Source organism: Canis lupus, chromosome X, assembly GCF_048164855.1.
Source record: "Canis lupus baileyi chromosome X, mCanLup2.hap1, whole genome shotgun sequence".
NCBI classification, from domain to species: Eukaryota; Metazoa; Chordata; class Mammalia; order Carnivora; family Canidae; genus Canis; species Canis lupus.
In genome coordinates, this window is record NC_132876.1 from 34,982,687 (window position 1) to 34,996,070 (window position 13,384).

Genomic DNA, 13,384 nt, shown 5'->3' on the forward strand with positions numbered 1-13,384 from the left:
TGTTCATCCATATGGTCACAAATAACAGGGTTTTCTTCTTTTTTATGGATAAAATATTCATAGGTAGATAGATATCACATTTTCTTCATTCAGACATTTAGGTTGATTCTATATCTTGGCAATTTTGAATAATGTTGCAGTGAACAGAGAAAGGCAGATATCACTCTGTGATACTGATTTTGTTTCCCCTAAATAAATACTCAGAAGTAAGATGGCTGAATCATATGGTAGTTCTATTTTTAATTATTTGAGGAACCTCCATATTGTTTTCCACAGTGGCTGCACCAATTTACATTGCCACCCATGGTGCACAAGGCTTCCTTCTTATTCTCATCCTTGCCAACATTTGTTATAACTTGTCTTTTTGATAATAGCCATCCTAACCATCTCATTGCAGTTTTTATTTGCATTTACCTGATAGTTGGCCATGTTGAGTATCTTTCCATGTACCTGTTGGTCATTTAGCTCTCCTCTTCAGAAAGATATCTATCCCAGTCCTTTGACCATGTTTTTAATCAGTTATTTGTCTTTTTGCTACTGAGTTGTAGGAGTTCCTTATATATTTTAGATATTAAAGTTTTATCAAATGGATGGTCTGCAAATATTTTCTTTTTCCATTTGATAAGTTGCATTTTCATTTTGTTGATAGGTTCCTTTGCTGTGCGGAAGCTTTTGAGTTTGATGTATATTCATTTGTTTATTTTTACTATTGTTACCTGCACCTTTGGTGTTATACCCCAAAAATTATTGCCAAAGCCAATTGTCAATGAGTTTTTTTTCTCTATGCATTCTTCCAGGAGTTTTAAAGTTTCAAGTTTTACAGTTAAGTCTTTAATCAAGTTTGAGTTGATTTTTGTGTATAAGGGTTGAGATTTCATTCTTCTGCATGTGGATATCAGTTTTCCCAGCACCATTCATGAAGAGATTATCCTTTCCTCATTGCATATTTTTTGTGGTTTCATCACAGATCAATTGGCTGTATTTGCATGAGTTTATTTCTGGGTTCTCCATTCTGTTCCATTGGTCTATGTGTCTGTTTTTATGCCAGTACCATACTGGTTTGATTACAGTAGCTTTGTAATACAGTTTGAAATGTGTGATGCCTTTAGCTTTGTTCTTTCTCAATATTGCTTTATCCATTGGAAAAAAATAATAATTTCAAACAATTTTGCTTTATTTTACAATTTATACACACCTGGTGAAAAAAATAATAGAAACTACAGAGTATAAGGGAAAAGATCACTGGCAATTTGGTGATATCTATAATTAACATAAAATATACTTAAAAATAGAGGCACCAGTGTGGCTCAGTTGAACTCTTGATCTCAGCTCAGGTCTCGATCTCAGGGTTGTGAGTTCAAGCCCCGTGTTGGGGTCCACACTGGGCGTGAAGCCTACTTTTTAAAAAAGTATATATATACACGTGTATATTTAAAAATAGAAAAGAATTAATTTACATTTGTTGACAAGGTAACTGTATAATTGTTCTACGGATGATTTGACAAATAGTTACACAGAACTGATTCAAATAAGCAGTAGTTTTGTCATTTCGTAGCAGAGGTTTTTTTTTTTAATAACAAATAAATTCCTCCTGGAGTTAAAAAAAAGAACTTTACTATGCTATTTCTCAGTCAAAATAAATCCTGATTGCCATATTAATAGTTTGTATGTTTTAAAAAATTAATTAGCAAATGAAAGCACGTGGCCACATAAAGACTTATATACAAATGTTCAGAGTAGCTTTGTTTGCAACAGCCCCAAACTGAAAACAACTCAAATGTCCATCAACAGGTCAAATGATTAAAAAAAAGAAATTGTGGTATAGGCAATAAAAATAATGAATTATTGATACACATAACAACACATATGAATTTCAAAATGATGTAAGTAAAAGAAGCCAGAAAATAAAGAGTAGATTCCGTAAGATTCCATTAATATAAAACTCTAGAAGGTACAAAGTAACCTACGGTGACCAAATGCAGACTTGCAGGTGCTCTGTGGAGGAAGGAGGGACAGTTGTGAAGATAAGGTGATATGCTTAGGGAGGGACAAGAAGACAGGATTACAAAGGAACAGTAGGAAATTTCTGGGTGATGTGGAATTCGTTCATTGGTTACTGTCTTGGTTATGGTGATGGCTTTACAGACATAAACATATGGCAAAACTTACCAAATTGAGCACTTTAGATACAAACACTGCACTTTATTACACATCAATTATACCTCAATAAAGCTATTAAGAAAAGAACATGTCCTGTGTCCTGTTTATCTTTGTTTAAAAAAGTATGAAAGGAAACTATAGGCCGCTGATCTTTATGAAACTTCCTGATGTCTTGGGCCTTTGCCCTGTGATGTTCAATGATTAACCCCTTTGGAACATTACAGGTTCCTCCAGAGAAGTAGAAATGAGTATTTCAGGTCCTCTGTCTTTATTATATGGCACTCTCCTAAGTCATCATTTTAAATCACCATTTTTTAAGTCTTATGGCTTCAACCTTCACTCTTTTGCCTTTGTGATTGTGAGCATGCACACACATAGGCACCTCTCTTCCTCTTCCGGGGTGCTGAAAGACCCTCACACTTCTAAGAATGTTTTTTTTTTTCTTTCTCTCTTGTGTTCTGCTTTCCTCTGTGAAACTTCATAAAGCCAACTAATTGAGTCAGTACCGAAATTCCCATTTTGCAACAAATGGCCACAAATATAAAAAGTTGCCTCTAAATGAATGCAGAAGTATCCAGTAACTGTTATCACAAGTTATGCGGTTACTAGACTCAAACCCGTGACATAAATGGACCTTGGAATGCAAGAAGTTAAATGAACAAGTTTGGTTTTTCCATGGCTTGCCAACAAAACATTTCTCGTTTCTGCTCAGATAAGCTTCTTGTTTGTACTTAAGTTTCTGTAAGTGCTGGATTTTTTCCTCCTTGGTAATATGATAATGTATTGTATGATAATATATATATATATATATATATATATATATATATATATATATATATATTCCTTTGGAACAGATGCGTGAAAAGAAAAACTTACAAATGGGTTTGGATGAAAAATGTTTATGAAAAATTTGAGGACCTATTCTGAATGCATTGTATTTCCTGGCAAGGTTTACAGACAGCCATCAATATTTTTTAATAATATCTTTATTGAGACATAATTCATGTCACATAAAATTAAACCTTTTAAAGTGTATAATTCAGTGTTCTTTAGTATAGTCATAGCGTGTGCAAAAATCACTACCTTATGTAATTCTGTAATATTTAGACACCCCAAAAAGAAACTCCCTACACAGAAGCAGGCTTCATTTCCCCCTTCCCTCTAGCCCCTGTCAAGCACTAATCTACGTCCGTTTTTATGCATTTGCTTCTTCTGGACATTTCATATAAATGGAATTATACAATCAATGATCTTTGGTAACTGTCTTCTTTCACTTACTCTTCACTTACAATGTTTTTAAAGTCCATCCATGTTGGGCTATGTATCAATATGGAATTCTTTTCACTTTCAATGCATATGTCAGTATCTCATTCCTTTTCATTGCTGGATAATACATCTCAGTTTTTATCCTTCAATTAATGGACATTGCTGAAGACTAGTCCATTGAATGGATATACCACATCCTGTCTGTCCATAAGTTGATAGACATTTAGGTCATTTTCATTTTATTAACTATTATGAATAATGCTATTATGAACATTTCTGTAAAAGTCTTTGTAGAAACATGTTTTTCAATTCTTTTGGGAATGAAATTGCTGGGTTATATGATAACTTTATATTTAACTTTTTAAGCAATTGCCAAACTGTTTTCAAAAGCAGCTGCACAGTTTACATGTCCTCCAGCAATGTTTGAGGGTTCCAACTTCACATCCTCACCAAAGCATGATGTCTGTCTTTTTGATTCTAACCATTCTAGAGAGTGTAACATGGTATTTTATTGTGGTTTAGATTTGCATTTACCTAATCACTATTGATGTTTTGCATCCTTTATGTATTTATCGACCTTTTTTTTTTTGCAAGATTTTATTTATTTATTTGAAAGAGAGAAAACACGATGAGCAGGAGGGGCAGAGAGACAAGCAGACTGCTGTGAGTCTGAGCAGAGAGTCTGACCTCCATCCTAGAACCCTGAGATAAGGACCTCAGCCTAAGACAGATGCTTAACTGACTGAGCCACCCAGGCACCACTTTATTGATCATTTTTACATCATTTTTGAAAAACATCTCTATTTAAGTCTTTTGCTCCTGTTTTGATCAGCTTATCCGTGTTTTTATTGCTGAGATGCAATGGTGTCTTTAAATATTCTGTATTCCACACTCTTCTCAGATATATGATTTGCAAATGTTTTCTCCTGTTACATGCATTAAACCCACTTTATTGAGTGTCATTTGAAATACTCTTTTTTAAAATGTTTATAAAGTTCCACTTAACATTTTTTTCCTTTGGTTGATTTTTATTTTGGTGATATAACTAAGAAGCCATCGCTTAATGTACATTCATTAAGATCTACACCTATGTTTTCTTCTAGGGGTTTAATAGTTTGAACCCTTATATTAAGGTCTTCAATTCATTTTGAGTTGATTCTTGTGTATGGTGTAAAGTAAGGGTCCCTCTTCATTCTTTTGCTTGTAGATATCTAGTTGTCTCAGTACCATTTGGTGAAAAGACTTTTTTCCTTGTTGAAATGTTTGGTATCCTGTCAAAAATCAATTGGCAATAAATATAAGAGTTTATTTCTGGACTCTCAATTTTCTTCCATTGATTTATATATTCATCTTTATGCTAATACTACACTGTCTTTATTAATGCTGTTTTGTAGTGAAAACAAGCAAATGTATGGTTTATTTTTAAAATCAAAAGAACTGTAATTACCAAAGATGTGTTTCTACAGTCATATGAAAAAATCAAGATTTTCGTTAGCATACCTACCATACAAAAGTTCAATGTTTTAAAAATCCCCTCCTCCATTCCTTCCTCATAGGAGATTTTAAATATGATCAATTATATTTTTACTTATTATTCTCTGTTTCATTCCAGAAAAGATTTAAGGCAGCCCAGATAAATTCTTATTCTTATGCCACACATATTTGCTTATTTTTTCTATTTGGGAAAAAATAAGAGATTGGCTATTCCTCATTTAAATACCAAACCAAACTACTATCTTGCTCCTTCCTCACCCACATCCTTGCCATGAACATGAAAATACGCCTTGGACTTAGCTTCCCAAAGACTCAATAGGCAAGGAGAAAACCCTATAGACCTGTGAGCTTTCTTGGATTTATATGAATATAGGACCTTAGTGCCTGTCTTCTTTTCTGTTTATCTTAACCTCCTTAGCTCCCCACAGTCCTGCCTACTAACTGATCATAACTATAGGACTATCTCATCTTAGTTTCTGGGCCAGTACTGACACAGGTCATATAGCAATAGTGCTCCTACCACAGCCTGTTCCTCAATTCTCAGTCTGTATTTTGTGGAGCTTAGAATGTTGCTGCAATTTAAAATTATATTCTCATGGTTCTGCTTCAGCTGTTCAAGTCACATGTTACCTCTTCACTGAACCTCCATGTTCTACTGGTATCTAGATTCAGAACATGATGTGTCAGGATGATTCCTGGCTTCTGGGTTACCGAAGATTTTTTTAAGGACAATAAATAAGACAATGGTGCTTCTCTCCAAGACCTGATAATTTAGTTTCTTCTTGAAAGTAATAGCCTTGAATTCCAGTCCACTTGACTAAAGCCTGATATCTCAACTGGCCCTTGTGGGCTACTTATCTGGAATATAAAGTGGTTTTGGTCCTTTGCAGCAAGTGGCTAATCTGAGGCCAAATAGTAATTTAGGACAAAATCCTGGTGGGAGGGCAGCCCAGGTGGCTCAGCGGTTTAGCGCCGCTTTCAGCCCAGGGTATGACCCCGGAGACCTGGGATGGAGTCCCACGTCTGGCTCCCTGCATGGGGCCTGCTTTTCCCCCTGCCTGTGTCTCTGCCTCTCTCTGTGTGTCTCTCATGAATAAATAAATTTTAAAAATCTTTAAAAAAAAATCCTGGTGGGAGAGGTGGATGGGAGTTAGCCCAGTTACTGATGTTGGGCCTAGAGAGACAGTTTTGATACTAGTCTTGACTTTTGAGCCTGTCTGTAAATGAATATCTAAATATATTAGTGAACCATAGCAACTTGAACTCCAGGCAGTATGGTTCACACCTGTGAGACAGGATCTCCGTGATGTCCCTTACAGCAAGGCACCAGAATTCTACTTTCAGGGAAGCATTATTTCAGACTACAATGACACCTCCTTTTTCTAACACAGTCTAAGACAAGAAATATCTGAAGAGCATAGGAATAGTTTATAGAATGGAACCTTCAACTAATCGTACATTTAATTATTATTGACCACAATCTATGTGTAAGAAATTCATACATATTTGGGGAAGTGATAGGAGTAGGAATTAGTAGGAGCAAGTGTATCTATTTGTTAAGAACAAGATATCACACACTTTACTATTCCAACAAATATTCATTCAGCACCTACTATATGTCAGCCTGTTCAAAGCACTGGGGATCCAACATTGCAAGAAACAGGCTAAAGAGTCTTTTGTGCATCATATTCTTTCCTTACAAGAATAGCAGAGGCAAACCAGATTTTTGGTCCTTTTGGCACCAGGCACTCTTCTGTTATCTTTATTCTGAATTGGCAACATTTTCTCCTCTTGTTTCACTAAATTCATTGTAATTGTGTTTTTAGAACTCCAAATTCAGTTCCCCTCTCAGGTACTCTCTGGCAGGAAATATGTTAAATTTCCAAAGATACAAACACAAGTAGCTGATTCCTCCCCTAATATTTCTCAGAGTCTAGTGGGAGAAACAGGCCAAAAAAAAATCCCTCATCTCAATCCTATGCAATATGGCATCTGTGGTGACACACAGAATCACATAGTTCTGTGACAGAACATAGGAAGGACATCTAAAGAAGACTGCAAAGAAGGAGGTTCAGTGATGGCTTCCTGAAGCAGAAGATATAAAGAACAACCAGTCATCTTCTACAAAACATGGAGACTTTTTTCAAGATTTTATTTATTTATTCATGAGAGACACACACAGAGAGAGAGGGAGGCAGAGACACAGGCAGAGGGAGAAGCAGGCTCCATGCAGGGAGCCGGATGTGGGACTCGATCCCGGGACTCCAGGATCTCACCCTGGGCCGAAGGCAGGCGCTAAACCACTGAGCCACCCAGGGATCCAAAACATGGAGATTCTTGAAGCTAGAATTCCTTTCGTAATAAGCCAAAGGGGGATCACTTAGGTGTCTGGGACAACACCCCGACATTGGCTTATTATCATATCATGCCATTTGTGTAGCAGCTCCTCCAACATACCTAATCAAGAAAAGGTCTTAATAGATTCATTCGAGAGAACAGGCATTTCCACTGTAGCCGCCAAATCAATGATTTATGCTTCTACTTTTAGGGAAGCACCATGATACAGTTTGGTAGCTCTCATTCTTGGATGCATGGTAGAAGAGTCTGGCTAAGGGCCTTAAAAATACAAATGACTTGCTGTCACCCTAGATGAATTAAATCCAAATCTTTGCGGATAAGGCCCAGACATCTGTATTTTTAAGAGTTCTTTAAGTAATTCAAACGTGCAGTCAATGTTAAAAATAAGGGATATAGAAGGATAAACAGCTTTCACAGGACATGTGTTCTCTTCATGTTCAATAATGAACTTACCCTGTGACTTGAGTGAATCATTTCATTTTTCTTGTCCTTAATTTCCTTGTCTGCAAGATGAGATGATCTGCAAGGTCTAACATCCTCATACCATGGCTCTCTTTATTTCTGGACTGTATTCTCCAGCTCGTTTACCAGAGTACAGACTTTGGTATTTTGATTGCAGCTCTATTTACTTTATTCAAACACATGGTGATTCTCAAACTGATTTGTACTGTGGATGAAAGTTAACATTCTTAAGGAAAAGATTCGGCCAAAGAAAATTTTTCAAAGAATTATGTAATGAAATCAAATATAATAACACTTGAGACAACAGTTTTTCATGTAATGAGATAATCCAGACTGTGATACATTGGAAGGGGTTACTCTCCAAGGAGCAGTACAATGATAGATGGGGGAGAGTCAGAACAGCCAGGCTCACCACCTATTTAGAACTTAGCCTAAAGAAAAAATGAGCTTCCCAGGTGCTAAATATGCTTTCTGTTTATATTTCTGGAAAGGTGAAACTACAGACCCTGAGAGGACTTGTTGGTTGGGACCAATTTCAGGTTTACTTCTCATAAAAATATACCTGAAATATATACAATGTATCACACCCAGACCATTGTGGCTATAATTCTGTAAAATAAATAAGAAGTGTTTTAAAACTAGAATTTTGGTGGCCTATAAACTACTGTCAGTGTTAAGAATATCATCACCTGTACTAAAAGTTTTGAAAAGAAAATCTAAGGCCCTAGAAGGGCCAGATCACCATTCATGTATTCCCAAAGAAAGATAGGGTTGATGTATCAAAATGCCTGTCAGTTGTTGCAGTCTTTGAGGTCAATAACCAGTGCTGTTCATAGCACTTTATCCAATGGTGGCAGGAGTAAATCACTGATGGGGAATACAGCATGATTGGAAAGAAAGCATAAACGTCCCCTCATTCAAGGTTATCCAGAATAGAAATAGTACAAGAAATATAATAATAAACAAACTGAAATCCATGGTAATTGAGGAGATAGGAAGTAACTTGGCTTCTTGAAGGGAACTCAAGTTTCCAGGCCCAGATAAATTGATTCTCAGCCTGAGACTAGCTTATCGAGTATAAAAGACAGGTTTAGATGCTGGAGGTCATGCAGGAGTTTAGAGGGTCGAGAAATAGTGAATACATTTTCTCATTCCCTCCTGCCACAGTAAAAATATCCAAAGTTTATGCTTAGGACAAGGTTGCCCAGTAGAATAAGAAGGGACTTTCAATGACACAAACACAGCTTTCAATCAGCTGCACCACAATGGCCCGGAGGAGATCACTTTACTTTCTGAGTCTCAGTTTTCTCAATTGTAAAATAAAAATAAAATACCAATGTCATAGTTTTGTAGAGAGAGAATAGAATGTATGAACGGCCCAGCAGAATGCTTGGTACATGGTAGACATTCAACAAGTAATAGCCCCTCTATTATTAAAATAAATTGTGCCTTAGGCTTGATTATTTTTGTACTCATTCTTGAGTTTCTGGGAGCCTTGAAGATAACTTATTGTGAAGATACATTGTAGGATCACCAATGTTGATACATCCTGTGATCGAGTTGAATAACTGCTTTCTGAAATATCTTGGTGATAAGGAGTCAGACTAGATTTTCACCTTCTAAGGACAGACGTTTCAAAAGAGGTTTTTTTTTTTTTAAGTAGTGCTAAGCTATTTAATGTTTTGGATTCTTTCTGTAGTGAGAAAAAACCCATCCCCCCAGGCTGTTTGTTTAAAAGAAAACAAGAGTTAGTGTTTGTTTCATCTTATTTTGTTTTCCAGATGACCTCGCAACTTCTTTGTCATCTTTTTTTTTTGGTCACCTGTGTGTTCTCTGTCCCACGGGATGGTGCTCAACAGTGATGATATATGTGTGTGTTTTGGAAAGGGAATTGGGAAGAAATGTAAAATAAAGATGTAAAATATTGCTCACAACAAGCTTATTTTGAAGCTATAAGGCACAAAGGTCCTAATGACACGGTACAAGAAGAGTGTTCACAGCATAAAAATAGATGTGATTGGAAACATACTGTGCTTTTTTTCTCTAAAGTTTAGCTCTATAATTTGGCCCCAGTGCTGGAAAATTCCTGCCTTCTGAAGGGCATGTAACTCTTTATTGAACAAAACAGGCACTCAAAATAAATGTGCATTTAACACACACACGAATGAAGAATATAGTTTATAATCTGGTGCAAAAATATGCAGTGAGTACAATTGTGTGGTGGATCTCTGCTGCCTCAACTTCAAGCACTGTTTAGTGGCCAAAATTCTCAATATACCTAGACATCAGGATACTGTAGATAAGTTGCCCCTAAATTAAGGTGAGCAAAACAAACTCTTCACACTATTTCTTATGATACATTTGAATTCAAAACAGGAGGACCTGGTGTTTGTATGTCGAAAAAGACCAGCTTTGTAGTCCTAGCCTTGCCAACCCCTGGTTTTGTGGTGATTCACTCAATATCTCTGAGTCCCAAGAGTTCCTATCTAGAAAATTAGGGACTTTCACTAAATCATCCTTAAATTCCCATCTAGCATTCTTTGCTATTTTATAATTTTACAGAAATTATCTATGCTTAAAATGTATATGAGTTTATACATAAAACACTCCAAAGCAATAAAGACATCAGCCAACTTTTCTCTGAAAGATGTATACAGGTAGATATAGATATGTTATAATTCTGTAATACCAGAAGGTAAGTGTTTCCATGTTATCAAAATGAGAGCTAAAGTTTCCAATGATTCTGGTCTGTCTGCTGAATTCAAGTGAGCACAACATGCTCACTTATGGTGATGTGGCTGCCATTGGCCCCAGGAGTCTAAAACTGAATAAAATCAAGAAGTCTGCTTTTTTTTGCTTCTCCCAAATAAGGTTCAATTAGACTTTTCACTTTATAAATCTGATGTGAGGAAGTAAGAAGCACAAGTATAGCCTGCTGTCTGCCCATGACTCTTCAACCCAAGGCAAGAGGCCAAAGTGAAGGGTTCCTAACTACCTACCCTTTATAAATTTGGACAGGACACAAGTGGGCACTCTTCTGATAAATGGGTCCACCAGTAAAGATGAAATTGCCCTAATAAATAAAGTGCAACAGAGAACATTTTTTATATAGTCCTGTGACAATATATAGAAGTCTAATGAAAGCAGCTACAAACAATGCTACTTTTGCAAAAACATTCTCTTTGCTGAATCAATATAAAAGTTGGAAAACAGTTTAGGGTCCCTTTTGTTGAGTGTTGGCTCTTACAACAGTACTGGGATCATAATAAAAGTGATATCCTAATAAAACACTGCTCATATTCATTGGTTATAGAAGTTTTGTCTTTTTTAAAGAAAAATATTAAGGTTAAAGAATCATATACTTTGAAAATTCAAAAGTAGATTAAGGAAATATTTTTCAAATCTTCCATTTTAGAAAGGAGGAGACTGAGATTTAGAACACTTTAATGTGATCCATGAGACCATATGGGAAAATAGTTTTCATCTACGGAAACTCTGAAAGAAAAGATTATGCATGTAATGAGCATAGCTTTCATTCAAGGAAACAGTATGTCATAAGTCATCACTTGGGGATCATAAATATCCTGGATGTCTGTACATTTTGACTTAACATGCAAAGGCATTAACTAGACTCACATTCCAAAATCTTTTATTTTGATGTTCTCATTTGTTTAATGTATATACAATTATTCCACTGTATGTGATTTGATAATTGTTACAAAAATTCAAGCTCACAGATTACTAAAGTCATATTTCTCCCTATGATGAGATCAGTATGGTAGTCTATGAGGTAAGAATTTTAAATTATTAACTATCTAAAATATGCAATCAGAAACATAATGGTTTAATGAGTTTACTAGTTGCTTGGAAAATTGTATAGTTTCATGTATAAAATAATAGTGAAGATATCATTTCTATATTCATTTTTATTTATACATTTATCTTTTGCTGTCCACAATTTCATATTTTTCCACATCAACAAGCCAACAATAAAAACTGATATTTTGAAGATGTGTCTATCATATTTATATTACTTATTTCTAATGAAAGTGTCTCTTTTTATTGACACATGCATTAATCTTACATGCTAACCAATAACAGAACTACACACATTGAGATAGTTCATGAAGAGACAGGCTTTTCCCCTGAAATATACCTATGAAATATTCAGCCCTCTTTTATTTTTCTTTTAGAATCATATAAAAAATAATCTTTTGGGAGACGCAAATTAGCTCAGGTACTGAGAGTGAGCACCTCATTAAAATGTTCCTGGGTAATAAGCATGCTGAAATGCCTCAAGTGTAAGTAGATGGTGCAGATGGGTAATTTGAATATGCATATATTCTTGCCTTTATGTTGCTCTGCCCTACTTAAACTACCATTCATTTGAGTTAATGCCACAGCATCTCTCTATCCTTTCCTACACTGCATCCAGAGTTCAGGCTGAAATTATTCCTCTGTGCTGTATTATGGATGAAAGATTTGAGTAGGATTTTTTTTTCAGTGCCAGTCTTAATAACATGAAACTGAAGCATCCACACTCACCATTACACCTAGGGAGTGTGGGTGTTTCTCACTTAGATAATCGCACTCAACATTGCCTGGTATCTCTTTTTAGCCCATAAAACATCTGGCCTGACTGTTGATTACCATGGTTCCAAACTCACAAATAAACCTGATGAATTCTCTGCATGCTAGATCATGTCAGATTTCAGTAAATTATCATCTTGTGACACGTAGTCATTTCGGGTACCCAACAGCAATTAAATCCCAAACAAAGTAGGGCACAAAAGGAAATTAACGGAACTCTCACAACATGCTGAATTCCTTAAAGTAAGTACAATTCTTTCTAAAACAAATAGACACAAGGTGATGACATGAGTGTATAATAATGAAACTTCATATGAGTTTAAGTCACTTTGCTTATTTAGCTCATTCCATGTCTTTCTTAATAAGAAATAGAAGACATTGTGGAAGCATATATCCCTAGATAAGAAATTACGGAGTACCTTTTATTTTTCCTTCTCATAAAGCAAAGAGAAAAGAACATTGCCCTAGCCCTTTTTAACATTTGTTCTTCTTTGCAATCTCTGGAATTCCTACTGTGAACCAGAATGATGAAATGATTAGCATGCAAGCTTTTGCTGGGCATGGTCTCACATTTTATTAAATTAGTAAGTGTCATTATTGGATTGCAGTTTTTGTCTCTCTGGAAAAATGTCTTTCTTTTCCTCCTATTCTCCTCCTTCATTTGTACTTTTCCTAAGGCTAATACACATTTCTACCTCAGGTTTTAATCCAGGGCTGAACAGACACTGGCTATGATTTGTGTTTTTTAAATTCTTGCAAAGAGCAGCAAGGCAGGAAGTAGAGGGGAAGAATTAGAAAGAATGGAATAACGGAAGTGAAGAAGATTCAATTGCTGACAATTGCCTATTGACCTCCAAGTCTCTCATCAGTGTGACACTGAGCCATAAATGTAATTGTTGCTGTTAGTGTGATGTGTGTTAGAGAAACGCAATGGAAATGGGGCTAACCACAAAAGCAGTATCTGTGGTTAGGGAAGAAAGAAGCCACTTAAGCCTGGGAATGGAGAAAAATAATTTTTCCAAGCTTTGCATTCAAGACAACTTGACCAAGTTCA

General features: G+C 35.8%; 1 long non-coding RNA gene across 1 annotated transcript in view; it reads right to left on the reverse strand.

Annotated features, from left to right (window-relative positions):
* Positions 1 to 3,138: 3,138 nt before the first annotated feature.
* LOC140628585 (uncharacterized) overlaps positions 3,139 to 13,384 on the reverse strand; it is a 28,267-nt gene continuing 18,021 nt past the window's right edge. The window contains exons 2-3 of the long non-coding RNA XR_012026656.1: positions 7,732 to 7,945; positions 3,139 to 4,697 (exon numbers count right to left, since the gene is read on the reverse strand). This is a non-coding gene — a long non-coding RNA (uncharacterized lncRNA). The remainder of the gene's footprint in view (positions 4,698 to 7,731; positions 7,946 to 13,384) is intronic.